Below are 14399 nucleotides of genomic sequence, written 5' to 3' on the forward strand. Positions count from 1 at the left end.
CAAACAAAGCAGAATTACTCTCCTCAGATGTAGGTGGAACAGCTTCTATTGGCAAAGAAAACACGTCCAAATTTAGAAATTTAATGTCCCCAGCTTCATCCAGATCTCCCCATATGTCTCCATCTGTCTTAGAACATTTAGTGTTGCTATAAAGGGATACCTGAAGCTTGGTAGTTTCTAAAGAAAAAAGGTTTATTTGGCTCATAGTTCTGATGGTTGGAAAGTTCAAGATTTGGCATCATCTCCCGATAGGTCTCAGCTGCTGAGGCTGCTTCCACTCATAGCAGAAGGCAAAGGGAAGCCCTTGAGTGCAGAGACCACATGGCAAAAGAAGAGAAAAGAGAGGGAAAGAGGTTTCAGTCTCTTTTTAACAACCAGCTCTTGCAGGAACTAATAGAGAACTCACCCACAAGGGAGGGCATTACTCTGTTCATGAGGCATTCACCCCCATGACCCAAACACCTCCCATTAGGCCCCACGTCCAACATTTTGATCAAATTTTATCATGAGATTTGGAAGGGACAAACATCCAAACCATAACACCATCTCAATTTTCAGGCTCCCATTCATTCCCAATGAATGCTTTCACTTTAGCATCAGACACCATGGAGGATTGGAAAATCAGTTTGCTTTGTAACTCACCTGATTGTAGGATGAGACTCTGGGTTTGACTCTTAGCAATCTCATCTCTGTGGCTACCGAAGATAAGGGTTTTTGCCAGAGCAGACATTGAAGCTTTCAGGTCATTTATACAGAGCTTGAGTTGGGAATTCAGATCCCTAGGGTCCTTTTCCTCTTTCCCCACTTTTCCCATGCAATTAGCAACCAGCCAATGTCATTATATTTGCCAGTGTTTTTGTCCATTTTGTGCTCCTATTATGTAATACCCGAGACTGAGTAATTTATTATTTTTTTTATTTTTTATTTTTTATTTTTATTTTTTGAGATGGAGTCTGGCTCTGTTCCCCAGGCTGGAGTACAGTGGCCGGATCTCAGCTCACTGCAAGCTCCGCCTCCCAGGTTCAGGCCATTCTCCTGCCTCAGCCTCCCGAGTAGCTGGGACTACAGGCGCCCGCCACCTCGCCTGGCTAGTTTTTTGTATTTTTTAGTAGAGAAGGGGTTTCACTGTGTTAGCCAGGATGGTCTCGATCTCCTGACCTCGTGATCTGCCCGTCTCGGCCTCCCAAAGTGCTGGGATTACAGGCTTGAGCCACCGCACCCGGCCTGAGTAATTTATAATAACAGAAATGTATTGGCTCATGTTTCCAGAGCTGGGAAGTTCCAGATCTAGCAGCTAGCATCTGACAAGGACCTTCTTGCTGCATCATCTTCTCATGGCAGAAAGCAGAAGAGGAAGAGAGAGAATAAATGGCAGCTGAACTCTCTCTTTTATAACAAATCCTCCCCTGGGATAATAGCATTAATTCATTCACTCTGGCCTCATGGCCTAATCACCTCTCATTAGACCCCACCTCCTACCACTGCCAGATTGGGGATCGAGTTTCCAATCATGAACAATAGGGGACACATCAAATCACAGCAGTTAGTTTGATTAAAATGTTCCAAGATATCAAATACGTGATCACCCAGAACCTTACCGCCTGTAAATATTTGATTAGGAGTATCAAAGGGTTATATTTGTTATATATGTATTGCCAGATCACACAATGGATTATCAGTGTTGTCTTTACTGCCAGAAATAGAGTCATCAGTGTCTTCAAATATAATCAAATTGAGAACCAATTCTAGATACCCTAGAGTTAATGAAGAAAGCTCATCCTTAAGACCGGACACAGTGGCTCATGCCTGTAATCCCAGCACTTTGGGAGGTTGAGGCAGGTGGATCACTTGATATCAGGAGTTCGAGACCAGCCTGGCCAACATGAGGAAACCCTTGTCTCCACTAAAAATACAAAAATTAGCCAGGCATGTTAGCATGCACCTATAGTCCCAGCTACTTGGGAGCCTGGGTGACTGAGTGAAATTCTATCTAAAAAAGAAAGAAAGAAAGAAAGAAAGAAAGAAAGAAAGAAAGAAAGAAAGAAAGAAAGAAAGAAAGAGAGAGAGAAGAAAGCAAGCAAGCTCATCCTCCTTAATATTCTGTTCCTCTGGATACCTCTAGATACACTCTTGGTGCCAAAGTCTATATCAGTCAGAATTCTCCAGAGAAACAGAACCAGTAGGACAGATAAGATAGGTAAATAAGTAGATGGTAGACAGATAGACAGACAGACAGATAGATAAAAAGATAAAGATATTTACTTCATAGAACTGGCTTTTGCTGCTGACTTATGCTGAATTTTGTAGGGCAGCCTGGAAAATCTTGGGCAAGAGTTAATGCTGTGGTCTTATAGCAGAATTTCTTCTTCAGGGAAACAAATTTTGCTTTTAAGACCTTTCAATTGGTTAGATGACACTCATCCACAGTATACAGAATAATCTCCTTAATGTCAATTGGTTGTAGGTATTAACCATATCTACAAAGTACCATCACAGCAACACCTAGATTAGTGTTTGATTGAAGTACTGTATTGATTGAAGTTATATTGAGGTTCTATAACCTAGCCAAGTTGACACACAAAACTAACCATCACAGTGGTCAAGTAATGATTTGACAGATGTTTCTGTAAATGCCTGGAACCAGTAAGTCTCCAAGTCTTTGCCAGGAGGCTCTATATGTGCATTGGGGAATGCCTTCGCCACTCAGCCAGATGGTTTAAGCTCTGCCTTAGCCTTCACTTCCTGCTTGTGCATATTCTCATGTTCAGTCAGAGGTGAGACCTTCTCATGTCTTTCCTGAGCATGCACACTGCTGCATACAGCCCTGGTCATGCACATGGCCTCCCAGATCTTCAGGAATATGTTGGTGCCTTTCAAGGTCCCATGGACACTTCATTCCTCAAATTTTCCTTTTAACCTTGATAGTTAGTCTATTGCTTACTCCAACTATTATTTGTCAGCTCAGGCGGCCCTGATGTTGAAATATTCCACAACTGCTGCCACTGGGAGAGTCATTTAGCACTGAGCTAGAAGCACCCTAATTGGCATAGTTGAAAAAGTTGATGTCTCCACCTCAAGGTGATAGTGATATCTAAGGCAGTGTGGTAGAAACTACTACTGCAGTTTAAAATTGGGACAAGAAGGAAGCCTCATCCTCCAGTCTCCTAAAGTACCTACTTGTTGAGAAAGAGGACAGTAACCTTGATTGTGAGGAGCATGAGGATGCACTTTGAGAGCAATGCTGACTAGTTGGTGCCTCCTTTGCAAGGCCACTGTTTCAGAGATATACTAAACCAAGGCTAATAAAACAACAGCTAAAGTCAGAATATCTGATTGCTGGGATAAAGGAGATTCTTAGGTTCCTAGCTTCATAACCTAAGACTCAGTAAGCTTTTCTTTTTTTTTTTTTTTTTTTTTTTTTTGAGATGGAGTTTTGCCCTATTGCCCAGGCTGGAGTGCAGTGGTGCGATCTCAGCTCACTGCAACCTCTGCCTCCTGGGTTTGAGTGATTCTCCTGCCTCAGCCTTCAGAGTAGCTGGGATTACAGGTACACACCACTGTGCCTGGCTAATTTTTGTATTTTTAGTAGAGATGGGGTTTTGCCATGTTGGCCAGGCTGGTCTCGAACTCCTGACCTCGTGATCCACTTGCCTCGTCCTCCCAAAGTGTTGGGATTATAGGCATGAGCCACTGCGCCCAGCCTAATATTTGTAGTTTTAGTAGAGATGGGGTTTCACCATATTGGCCAGGCTGGTATCGAACACCTGACCTCGTGATCTGCCCACCTTGGCCTCCCAAAGTGCTGGGGTTATAGGCATGAGCCACTGAGCCCGGCCTCAGTAAGCTTTTTGACTTAGGTTATTAGCTCTTCAATAAATTCAGGTAGTTTATATGATTTACAGGTTTGAAAGGAACTTGTATTTTGAGAGAAATCCTTGTGATCATTATCCTATAGGGCAAGAGTCAGCAAACTTTTTCTATAAAGGGCAAGATAGTAAATATTTTAAGTTTTGCAGGCTATGCGTTTTCTGTCACAACTACTCAACTCCGCCAGGAGGACAGCAGCCATAGACAAAAGAAACAATAAGCATGATTATTGTCTCAGTCTACCTGGACTGCTGTAACAGAATGCCTTAGATAAAGCAATTTATAAACCACAGAAATTTATTGCTTGCAGTTCAGGAGGCTGGAAGTCCAAGATCAAGACACCAGCAGATTCGGTGTCTAGTGAGGGCCTGTTATTCATAGATGGCACTTTCTCTGCATCCTCACTTGGCAGAAGGGCAAAAGAGCTTCCTCAAACCTCTTTTATAAGGGCACTAATCACACTCATGAGGAGAGAGTCCTCATGACCTAAAGGCCGCACCTCTTAATACTATCCTGTGAGGGATTAAGTTTCAACATATGAATTTGGGGGAAGACAAACATTCAGACCACAGCAACTGTATTTCTTTTTTTCTTTTCTTTTTTGTTTTGAGCCAGAGTCTCACTCTGCCGCCCAGGCTGGAGTGTGGTGGCGGGATCTTGGCTCACTGCAACCTCTGCCTCCTGGGTTCAAGTGATTCTCCTGTCTCAGCTTCCCAGGTAGTGGGGGCTACAGGCACACACCACCACACCTGACTAATTTTTGTGTTTTTAGTAGAGACAGGGTTTCACCATGTTGGCCAGGCTGGTCTCAAACTCCTGACCTCACGTGATCCACCCATATTTTGATAAAACTTTATTTACAAAAACAGGCGGCAGCCTGGATGTTACCCATGAGCTCTAGTTTGCCAGATCCTGCTATTAGGGAATCCTGTGACGATGACACGGGACCCAACACCAAGAGCAGACTAGTAGAGAAGGGCAGTCCCTGAGTCATCCTACTTACTGTCCAGCTCAGAAGCGACCTAGAGATCAATGGACAGAGGAGAGCCTCCCGATGAGCAAAACCAGGGTCAGTGTATTAGTTAGCTACAGCTGCATAACCAATCACCCCAAAACTAGTGCATTAGAATAACAAGAGTGTTTTTAGTCATGCACCTGTGTCAGCTGGATGGTCCAGGATAACCCCACCCAAATGGCTGTCAATCTGCTGGGGTGTTGTGGGTGATGCACCAAGTGCTTCTCATCATCTGACAGACTAGCCCAGGCTTGTGTTCATAATAGCTGAGACAGTTTCTGTAAGAGAGTAAGAGGGTTTAAAATCTCCTGAGGCCCAGGCTGAAAACTAACACAACATCACTTTTGCCACATCCTGTTGGTGAAAATAATTCAAGAGGGCAGTCCAGAATCAAGGCATGAAGAAACAGACTCCAGTTCTTACTGGGAGGAGCTGCAAAATCACTTTGCAAAGGAATGAAGAGAGAGGGCAAGCTTCATGCCCTTTTTTGAAATCTATTACAGGCAGCCAGATTTAGCTGATAAAGAAAGTAGAAAGTCATGCTACTGCCTAGAGAGGAAGACCTGTGGGTGTTAGGGTGTGTACCTTTCTTCCATTTTTCCAGGTGGAAATCTGTTAGGCAAAATTTACAAACAATAAGATTCTCTCATTGCAAACATGCATTACAATGACTTTTAGTTAGTTTATAGAGTTGTGCAATTGTCAACTCTAGAGTTGTGCAGTTTCCTGGGTTTTTTGTTTGTTTGTTTTTTGTTTTTTTTTGAGACAGAGTCTTGCTCTGTCACCCAGGCTGGAGTGCAGTGGCACGATCTTGGCTCACTGCAATCTCCACGTACCAAGGTTTAAGCGATTCTCCTGCCACAACCTCCGGAGTAGCTGAGATTACAGGCGTGCGTGCCTCCACACCAGGCTAATTTTTGTATTTTTAGCAGAGACAGGATTTCACCATGTTGGCCAGGCTGGCCTCGAACTCCTGACCTCAGGTGATCCACCCGCCTCAGCCTCCCAAAGTGCTGGGATTACAGGCATGAGCCACCATGCCCGGCCAGAAATTTCCTGTTTTAAAACATTTTAATTACCTCCAAAAATTGGTTTAAACCCTGTTTGCCGTAAGTCCTCACTTCCATCCTCAGCCCTAAGCAACAGCTGTCTTTAAAATTTTGACTTTTCTGGGAATTTCATATAAATAGAATTATGAAAGAGATGGTCTTATCTTCTTCCACATCATAATGTTTTTTAGGTTTTTTAAAACATATTGTGGAAAGATCAGTATTTAATTTCTTTTCTTTTTTTTTTTTTTTTCCCCAAAGTACTCCTATATAGGAACATACATACCACATTTTGTTTATCCATTCTGTAGTTAATAAGCATTTGTTCACATTTTGGCTATTTTGAATAATGCTGTAATGAACATTCTCATATAATCTTTATATGGACATGTGTTTTCATATCTCTTCAGTAGAATCATAGAAGTAAAATTGCTGGGTCTTATGCTAAGTTTATATCTAGTCCTTTGAGAAACTGCCAAACTGATATGTAAAGAGAATGTACCTTTTTATACTCCAATCAGCAATTTATGAAGGTTCCACTTGCTAAGCATGTTTATCAGCATTTAGTACTAGCAATCTTAATTTTAACCGTTCTGACTGGTGTGTATTGCATGGTGTGTATTGCATGGGGTGTATTGCATGGGGTGTATTGCATGGTGTGTATTGCATGGGGTGTATTGCATGGGGTGTATTGGTATTGCATGGTGGCTTTAATTTGCTTTTCCTAATTGCTTATGATGTTGAGCATATTTTCATGTGATTAGGAGCCATTTACATGTTGTCTTCATTGAAATGTCTATTCAGGTCTCTCTTGCCCAATTTTAAATTGGGTTGTCCTCTTATTATTGGGCTCTTATTTTTATATTTTATATTAAAGTTCTATATCAAATATAAGATCTGCAAATATTTTCTCCCAATTTGTGCTTTGTCTTTTTGTTTTCCTCAAGGTTTCTTTTCTTTTTTTTTTTGAGACGGAGTCTCGCTCTGTCGCCCAGGCTGGAGTGCAGTGGCGCGATCTCAGCTCACTGCAAGCTCCGCCTCCCGGGTTCCCGCCATTCTCCTGCCTCAGCCTCTGAGTAAGTAGCTGGGACTACAGGCGCCCGCCACCGCGCCTGGCTAATGTTTTGTATTTTTAGTAGAGATGGAGTTTCATTGTGTTAGCCAGGATGGTGCTCGATCTGACCTCGTGATCCGCCCATCTCGGCCTCCCAAAGTGCTGGGATTACAGGTGTGAGCCACCGCGCCCGGCCAGGTTTTTCTTTCTTTTTTTTTTTTTTATTTGAATGAAGTTTAATTGGCTGGGCTGGTGGGGAGCAGGCAGTTCACGCCTGTAGTCCCAGCACTTTGGAAGACCAAGGCAGGAGGATCCCTTGAGCCTAGGAGTCTGGGCAACATGGTGAAACCCTGTCTCTAAAAAAAAAAAAAATACAAAAATTAGGTAGGCGTGGGGGCGTGCCCCTGTAGTCCCAGCTACTGAGGAGACTGAGGTGGGAGGATCACTTAAGCCTGGAGGTAAAGGTTGCTGTAAGCCTAGATTGCATGGCCTGGGAAATGTAGCTTTCTATCCAGCCCTTGCAACACAGGGAGTAAGGAAATAAATGTAGAAATGGATTGTGAATGAAAACAGACAATATCACGCCGGGCGCAGTGGCTCACACCTGTAATTCCAGCACTTTGGGAGGCCAAGGCGGGCGGATCACCTGAGGTCAGTCAGAAGTTCAAGATCAGCCTGGCCCACATGGTGAAATCCTGTCTCTACTAAAAATTCAAAAATTAGCTGGTTGTGGTGGTGCGCGCCTGTAATCCCAGCTACTAGGGAGGCTGAGGAAGGAGAATGGCTTGAACCAAGGAGGCAGAGGTTGCAGTGAGCCAAGATTGCGCCACTGCACTCCAGCCTGGGTGACAGAGCAAGACTCCATCTTAAAAGAAAAAAAGAAAAGAAAAGAGACAACGTCTAGCACTGCAATTATAGAAGAGAATTCTTGCAATAAAAATACTATTTGGAGTTTTGACATGATGAAGTTAGCAGATCCATGAATCTTCTCCCCCCAAAGCACCTGTGATCTGTAGAAAACCATCAAGGCAGTTAAAAAAAAAAGTTTCAGTGCTCTGAAAATTTGCCAAATGTGTATATAAAGCTGAGAAGTGTTCATGAAAATTTCTTAGACTGGACGCAGTGGCTCATGCCTGTAATCCCAACACTTTGGGATTACAGATTGCTTGAGCTCAGGAGTTGGAGACCAGCTTGGGCAACATGGTGAAACCCTGTCTCTACAAAAAATACATAAATTAGCCGGGTCTGGTGGTGTGCACCTGTAATTCCAGCTACTTGGGAGACTGAGGCTGGAGGATCACTTGAGCCCAGGAGGTGGAGGTTACAGTGAGCCAATATCATACCACTGTACTCCAACCTGGGCAACAGAGTGAAACTCTGTCGCAAAGCAAGCAAGGAAGGAAGGAAGGAAGGAAGGAAGGAAGGAAGGAAGGATTGCTTAAATGTGGGTGCAAATAGCAAAAGTCTATGATGTTCCTACCTAGGGAAACTGTCATAACTTCCCAACACTGTTTAATTTGATGAATGTGGGGGCAGATAAAGAAACTATTACCTTTGATTACACTACCAGAGGGATGTCACTTGATTTAAATACTGTCAGCTAAATTGGATCTCACTGACAAGTGATCAGGGATGTCCAGCAGCTCTGCTAACCTGAAGTCAGACCTTTTTTGTTTGTTGATTTATTTGTTTATTTGAGACACAGTCTCACTCTCTTGCCCAGGCTGGAGTGCAGTTGGGCCATCTCCACTCACTGCAACCTCTACCTCCCGGGTTCAAGCAATTCTGCCTCAGCCTCTCCAGCAGCTTGGATTACAGGCATGCACCACCACACCCGGCTAATTTTTGTGGTTTTCGTAGAGACAGAGTTTCGCCATATTGGCCAGGCTGGTCTCAATCTCCTGACTTTAAATAACCTGCCCACCTCAGCATCCCAAAGTGCTGGGATTACAGGCATGAGCCGCTGTGCCTGGCCTAAACTCAGACCTTTTTTGAACAAGAAATGAACCAAAAGGATAGATAAGGTTTTACTAGGGAGTTCCAGGTGGTGAGACAACAATAGGGGCCTTGATAAACTCTCACATATGCCACATTGAGCAGAGGATGAGCACATGTGTGACAAAGATTGGATTGAGCTGAAGCCACGCATGCATCTCTGGCCAACTGAATATGACTATATATGCGGAGAAGACACAAGAGATCCTAGTGGAATCTAATATCTAGAGTAGATTTGAATGTGGCCTGTGGTTAGAAGGTGCTCCTCTGCCAAATTGCAGATCCATCAGCACAGTGTGGAAGCCTAATTGGCTATGAGCATAGTCTGACTAACCTCCAACTGAATGCTAATGTATGAAGTCACAGTTGCAGAACCTAGGAAGCAGGCTTAAACATAAAAATAAGAAGAAAGCAGCCACACATTGCTGAGAAGACAGAGTTCACAAACAAACAAAACAAAAACAATAGTGCACAAGAGGGGGAATCCAGAGTTGCTTTGATACATTATCTCAAATATCAAGTATTCAACAAAATATTATAAGACATACAAAGACCCATCCTCAGAAAAAAGAGAATTCAGTAGAAATTGTGTCTGACAGTCCTCAGATATTGGATTCAGCAAACAGAGGCTTCAAAGCAAAGCAGCTGTTACAAAGAAGTTCAAAAAGCTAAAGAAACCCCCATTCAAATAAGCAAAAGAATGGATTATGGCAATGAATCAACAAATAGAAAACCCCAGTAAAGACAGAGGTTATGAAAAGTACCCTTCATCCAGTTTCCCACACATTTTCTTCAAAGAAGAAACACAAATGGCAAATAAGCACCTGAAAAGATGTTCAATATCAATTGATCATTAGGGAAATGTAATGATTCCAAACTATACAAATCAAAACAATGAGATACCACCTCTCACCCACTGGGACAGTTTTTTTTTTTTTTTTTTTTTTTTTTTTTTTTGAGACGGAGTCTCGCTCTGTCCCCCAGGCTAGAGTGCGGTGGCACGATCTCAGCTCACTGCAAGCTCCGCCTCCCGGGTTCCCGCCATTCTCCTGCCTCAGCCTCCCGAGTAGCTGGGACTACAGGCGCCCACCACCGTGCCCGGCTAGTTTTTTTGTATTTTTTAGTAGAGACGGGGTTTCACCGTGTTAGCCAGGATGGTCTCGATCTCCTGACCTCGTGATCCACCTGTCTCGGCCTCCCAAAGTGCTGGGATTACAGGCTTGAGCCACCGCGCCCGGCCGGGACAGTTTTTTTGTTTTGTTTCGTTTTGTAGTCTCGCTCTGTAGCCCAGGCTGGGGTGCAGTGGCACGATCTCGGCTCACTGCAAGCTCCGACTCCGGGGTTCACGCCATTCTGCCTCAGCCTCCCGAGTTGCTGGGACTACAGGCGCCTGCCACCACGCCCAGCTAATTTTTTTGTATTTTTAGTAGAGATAGGGTTTCACCATGTTAGCCAGGATGGTCTCCATCTCCTGACCTCGTGATCCACCTGCCTCGGCCTCCCAAAGTGCTGGGATTACAGGCGTGAACCACCGTGCCCAGCATGGGACAGTTATTTTTTTTTTGTTTTTTTTTTGTTGTTGTTGTTTTTTGTTTTTTGGTTTTTTTTGTTTTTTTTTTGTTTTTTTTTTTTTTGATACTGAGTCTCGCTCTGTCTCCCAGGCTGGAGTGCGGTGGTGCGATCTCCACTCACTGCAAGCTCCGCCTCCCGGGTTCACGCCGTTCTCCTGCCTCAGCCTCCCGTGTGGCTGGGACTACAGGCGCCCGCCACCGTACCCGGCTAATTTTTGTATTTTTAGTAGAGACGGGGTTTCACCGTGTTAGTCAGGATGGTCTCGATCTCCTGACCTCGTGATCCGCCCATCTCGGCCTCCCAAAGTGCTGGGATTACAGGCGTGAGCCACCATGCCCGGCCTGGACATTTTATTTTTAAAATGGAAGTAACAAGTACTGATGAGAATTTGGAGAAACTGAAGGTCTTGTACCTTGTTGCTAGCAATGTAAAATGGTGCAACTGCTATAAAAAACATGGTGATTCTGCAAAAAGCCAAACAAAATTACCATATGACCCAGCAATTCCACTTCTAGGTACATCCTCAAAAGAATTGAAAGTAGAGCCTCAAGCAGATACTTATATAGCCATTTTCACAACAGCATTCAAAATAGTCAAAGGGGGTCGGTTGTGGTGGCTCACGCCTGTAATCCCAGCACACACACACTCCGTCTTGCTCCTCTTCCCTGAATTTATCCCCGGGCCACACTCATCCATGATTCCACATCTTTGTGTCCCTGGGGCCTTCTCTCTGCAGTGTATTTTCCATGACTGGCGAAAACCTGCTCCTTCGAGATGCAACCACTGTCACCCATTCTGTGCCACCTTCTGAGTCCTCCAGGTGGAGTGTTGCCCCTCCCAGGCTCCGGAGTACAGCAGAGTCAGCCACTGACGTCTGTTCCGTCTGCAACATGAATCCTTGAGGGCTGGGCTGTGTCCTGCTGCACCCAGGAAAGGCTGGCGGGCAGGGAGCTGGGATCTGGAGTCACATGGACCAGGGTTCAGATCCTAGGCTTCTCCAGTTATACCCTATGATATCTTGGACAAGTCATCTACCTTATTGTGCTTCAGTTTCCTGGTCTACAAAATGAAAACAGTGGTACCTGCCTTGTAACTTGTTTGTGAGGCTTAAGAAAGATAGTGATTATTTGCAATTGCTAGACAGGGCTTGGAGCAGGGTAAATGCTCAGCACATAGGGTAAATGCTCAGCACATATGGGGTCTTCACCACCATCATTGTTCCTGGACTGAACTGAGGGTCAGGCTGCTTGTACTCATGTTCCAGTAACGAGATGCAGATGACCTGGGAAATAAGAGAGTTTATTTCTGTAAACAGAAACAGGGAGAAGGGCAGGGGCAATTCACCAGACCAACTCAAAGTTACAAAGCTTTTCCAGTGCTTATATACCTTCTAAGCTATATGTCTACTTTCTAGTGTGCATTTGTCTAAAGACCCAAGTGATGGATTCCTTGTAATCTACAACTAAGGTGTGGGTCGGCCGGGCACAGTGGCTCACGCCTATAATCCCAGCACTTTGGGACGCCGAGGTGGGTGGATCACATGAGGTCAGGAGTTCGAGATCAGCCTGACCAATATGGTGAAACCCCATCTCTACTGAAAATACAAAAATTAGCTAGACGTGGTGGCATGCACCTGTAGTCCTAGCTACTCTGGAGGCTGAGACAGAAGAATTGCTTGAACTCGGGAGGCAGAAGTTGCAGTAAGCCAAGATCACACCACTGCACTCCAGCCTGAGTGACAGAGTGAGACTTTGTCTCAAACAACAACAACAACAAAAACGTGTGGGTCCTGGAGACCTTTCTCCAGAGCCTCATCTACTTGATCTAGATAGGTGCTGGCACCGGGGGTCATTACCTTTATCCTGTCTCCAGCTAAGGTATGGAGGTCTGGGGAGTTTCTTTAGACCCCCAATAAAACTTGCTTAATCCTAAACGGGTCCTGGTAGGAGGAATGTAAGAATTCCTTCATTGTCTTGACATGTTTCAAAGCCCAGGAGAGGCCCGGGCAAGACTCTTGGAGGGCTTCTGTTACATTCCAGCCATTTTGTAGGAGCACTGGCCCTTTCAGCCTTTAATATCTAACCATTCAGTCAGGGCTGACGCAGTGGTTCTAGAGGCCTGCCTGTTCTACTGTTAGTGAGACCTGGCCTGCCACATCACCATTACTGTGTCGAAACTCCTAGCACAGAGGAGGAGTTTATCGAATGCATGACATTTGGGCCAAAGATCTTTCTTTTTTTTTCTTTGAGACAGAGTCTTGCTCTGTCACCCAGGCTGGAGTGCAGTGGCGCGATCTCAGCTCACCGAAATCTCCACCTCCCAGGTTCAAGTGATTCTCCTGCCTCAGCCTAGCTGGAAATAGTCCCAGAGTAGCTGAGACTACAGGCGCCCACCACCATGCCCAGCTCATTTTGTATTTTAGTAGAGACAGGGCTTCACCATGTTGGCCGGGCTGGCCTTGAACCCCTGACCTCAGGTGATTCACCCACCCCGGCATCTCAAAGTGCTGGGATTACAGGCGTGAGCCATCATGCCCGACCTGTGCCAAAGATCCTTTGACGTCATACAGCATGAAAGTGTGGGGGCTGCTATGTGACTATGAGGGTGGCCCAAGCCACATACACCTGGCAGGCCATCACCTGTTGGGGAGATGGTTTTGTTCCTCAGCCAGTGAGGAGCAGAGAGGAGACAGGGGAAGGGGCTTACGTGGGTAGGCAGAGCTCTCCAGGGAACAGTGAGGAAGGGGAGGCTGAGCTGCCAGAGTGACCACACACCAAGTTAGGTTTGAGTCTGGGCATGTCTGTGTGTGAGGGCACTGCCAGCCTTTGCCTGGGCCCCTGGGGAGCCTTTGTTTATTTACAAAGGCTGAGCAGCTTGGTTGGGAGAACATCACTTCCCATTTTGTTGCCAGGCCCCGGCTAAGCGGTCCATTTCTCCTATAGGGAGCCACCGGGCTGTTCCCTGACACCCTGCAAGCCCCTCTCCCTCCCACCTCTACCGAGGTCGAGGTCGCCTCTGTTATCTTATGTGTCCCGCCTTCCTGGTGGAGGGCGCTTGTGTCCAGGAAGTGGTGCATGGTGAGCCCAGCCTGGTCTGTATCCGCTGAGCCCTGACCCCTAAGGGACCTTGGCTGGTGTCCCTGATATGGGCCCGAAGACTCACTAGGCCTCGTCAAAGCTCCTGCCCTCCTAGAGCTGACCTTCTAGGGGACAAAAGTGTACAAAGGTGAATATGCACACCATACAGTATGCAACAGAGGGAGGGAAATAGAACCGGGGAAGGGAGTCTACAGCCTACAGCCATGAGGGTGTAACCAAAAATAAAATTTGAAGACCCGCCCAACCATCTGAATGAACTTCCTCCTCAGCCAGGGCATTCTAAAATTTAACCTGAAAGACTAACCTGTTCAGGCACATGACAGGAAGTGGGGGTTGGACATGTCCAGGGTTTACATCAACACAAACCTTAAGTCTGATAAGAAACATTTACAGTCTATTATCTCTAAAGCCTGCTATTTAAAGGTTTCATATGCATGATAAAACCTCAGCCTTTACAACCCCTGATCACAAACCAGATATTCCTTTCTACTGATCATAAATAACTCTTCAACCAATTGCAGTCAGAATATGTTTAAATCTGCCTATGACCTGGAAGACCCCTCACCCCTTGCATGCTTCAAGTTGTCCCACCCTTCTAGATGGAACCAATGCAAATCTTACATATATTGATTGATGTATCACTGTTACTGGAAAGGGGTTCTGACCCAGACCCCAAGAGAGGGTTCCTGGACCTTGTGCAAAAAAGAATTCTGGGTGAGTCCATAGAGTAAAGCGAAAGCAAGTTTTTA

The sequence above is a fragment of the Chlorocebus sabaeus genome, chromosome 12, assembly GCF_047675955.1.
Source record: "Chlorocebus sabaeus isolate Y175 chromosome 12, mChlSab1.0.hap1, whole genome shotgun sequence".
In the NCBI taxonomy this organism is placed as follows: Eukaryota; Metazoa; Chordata; class Mammalia; order Primates; family Cercopithecidae; genus Chlorocebus; species Chlorocebus sabaeus.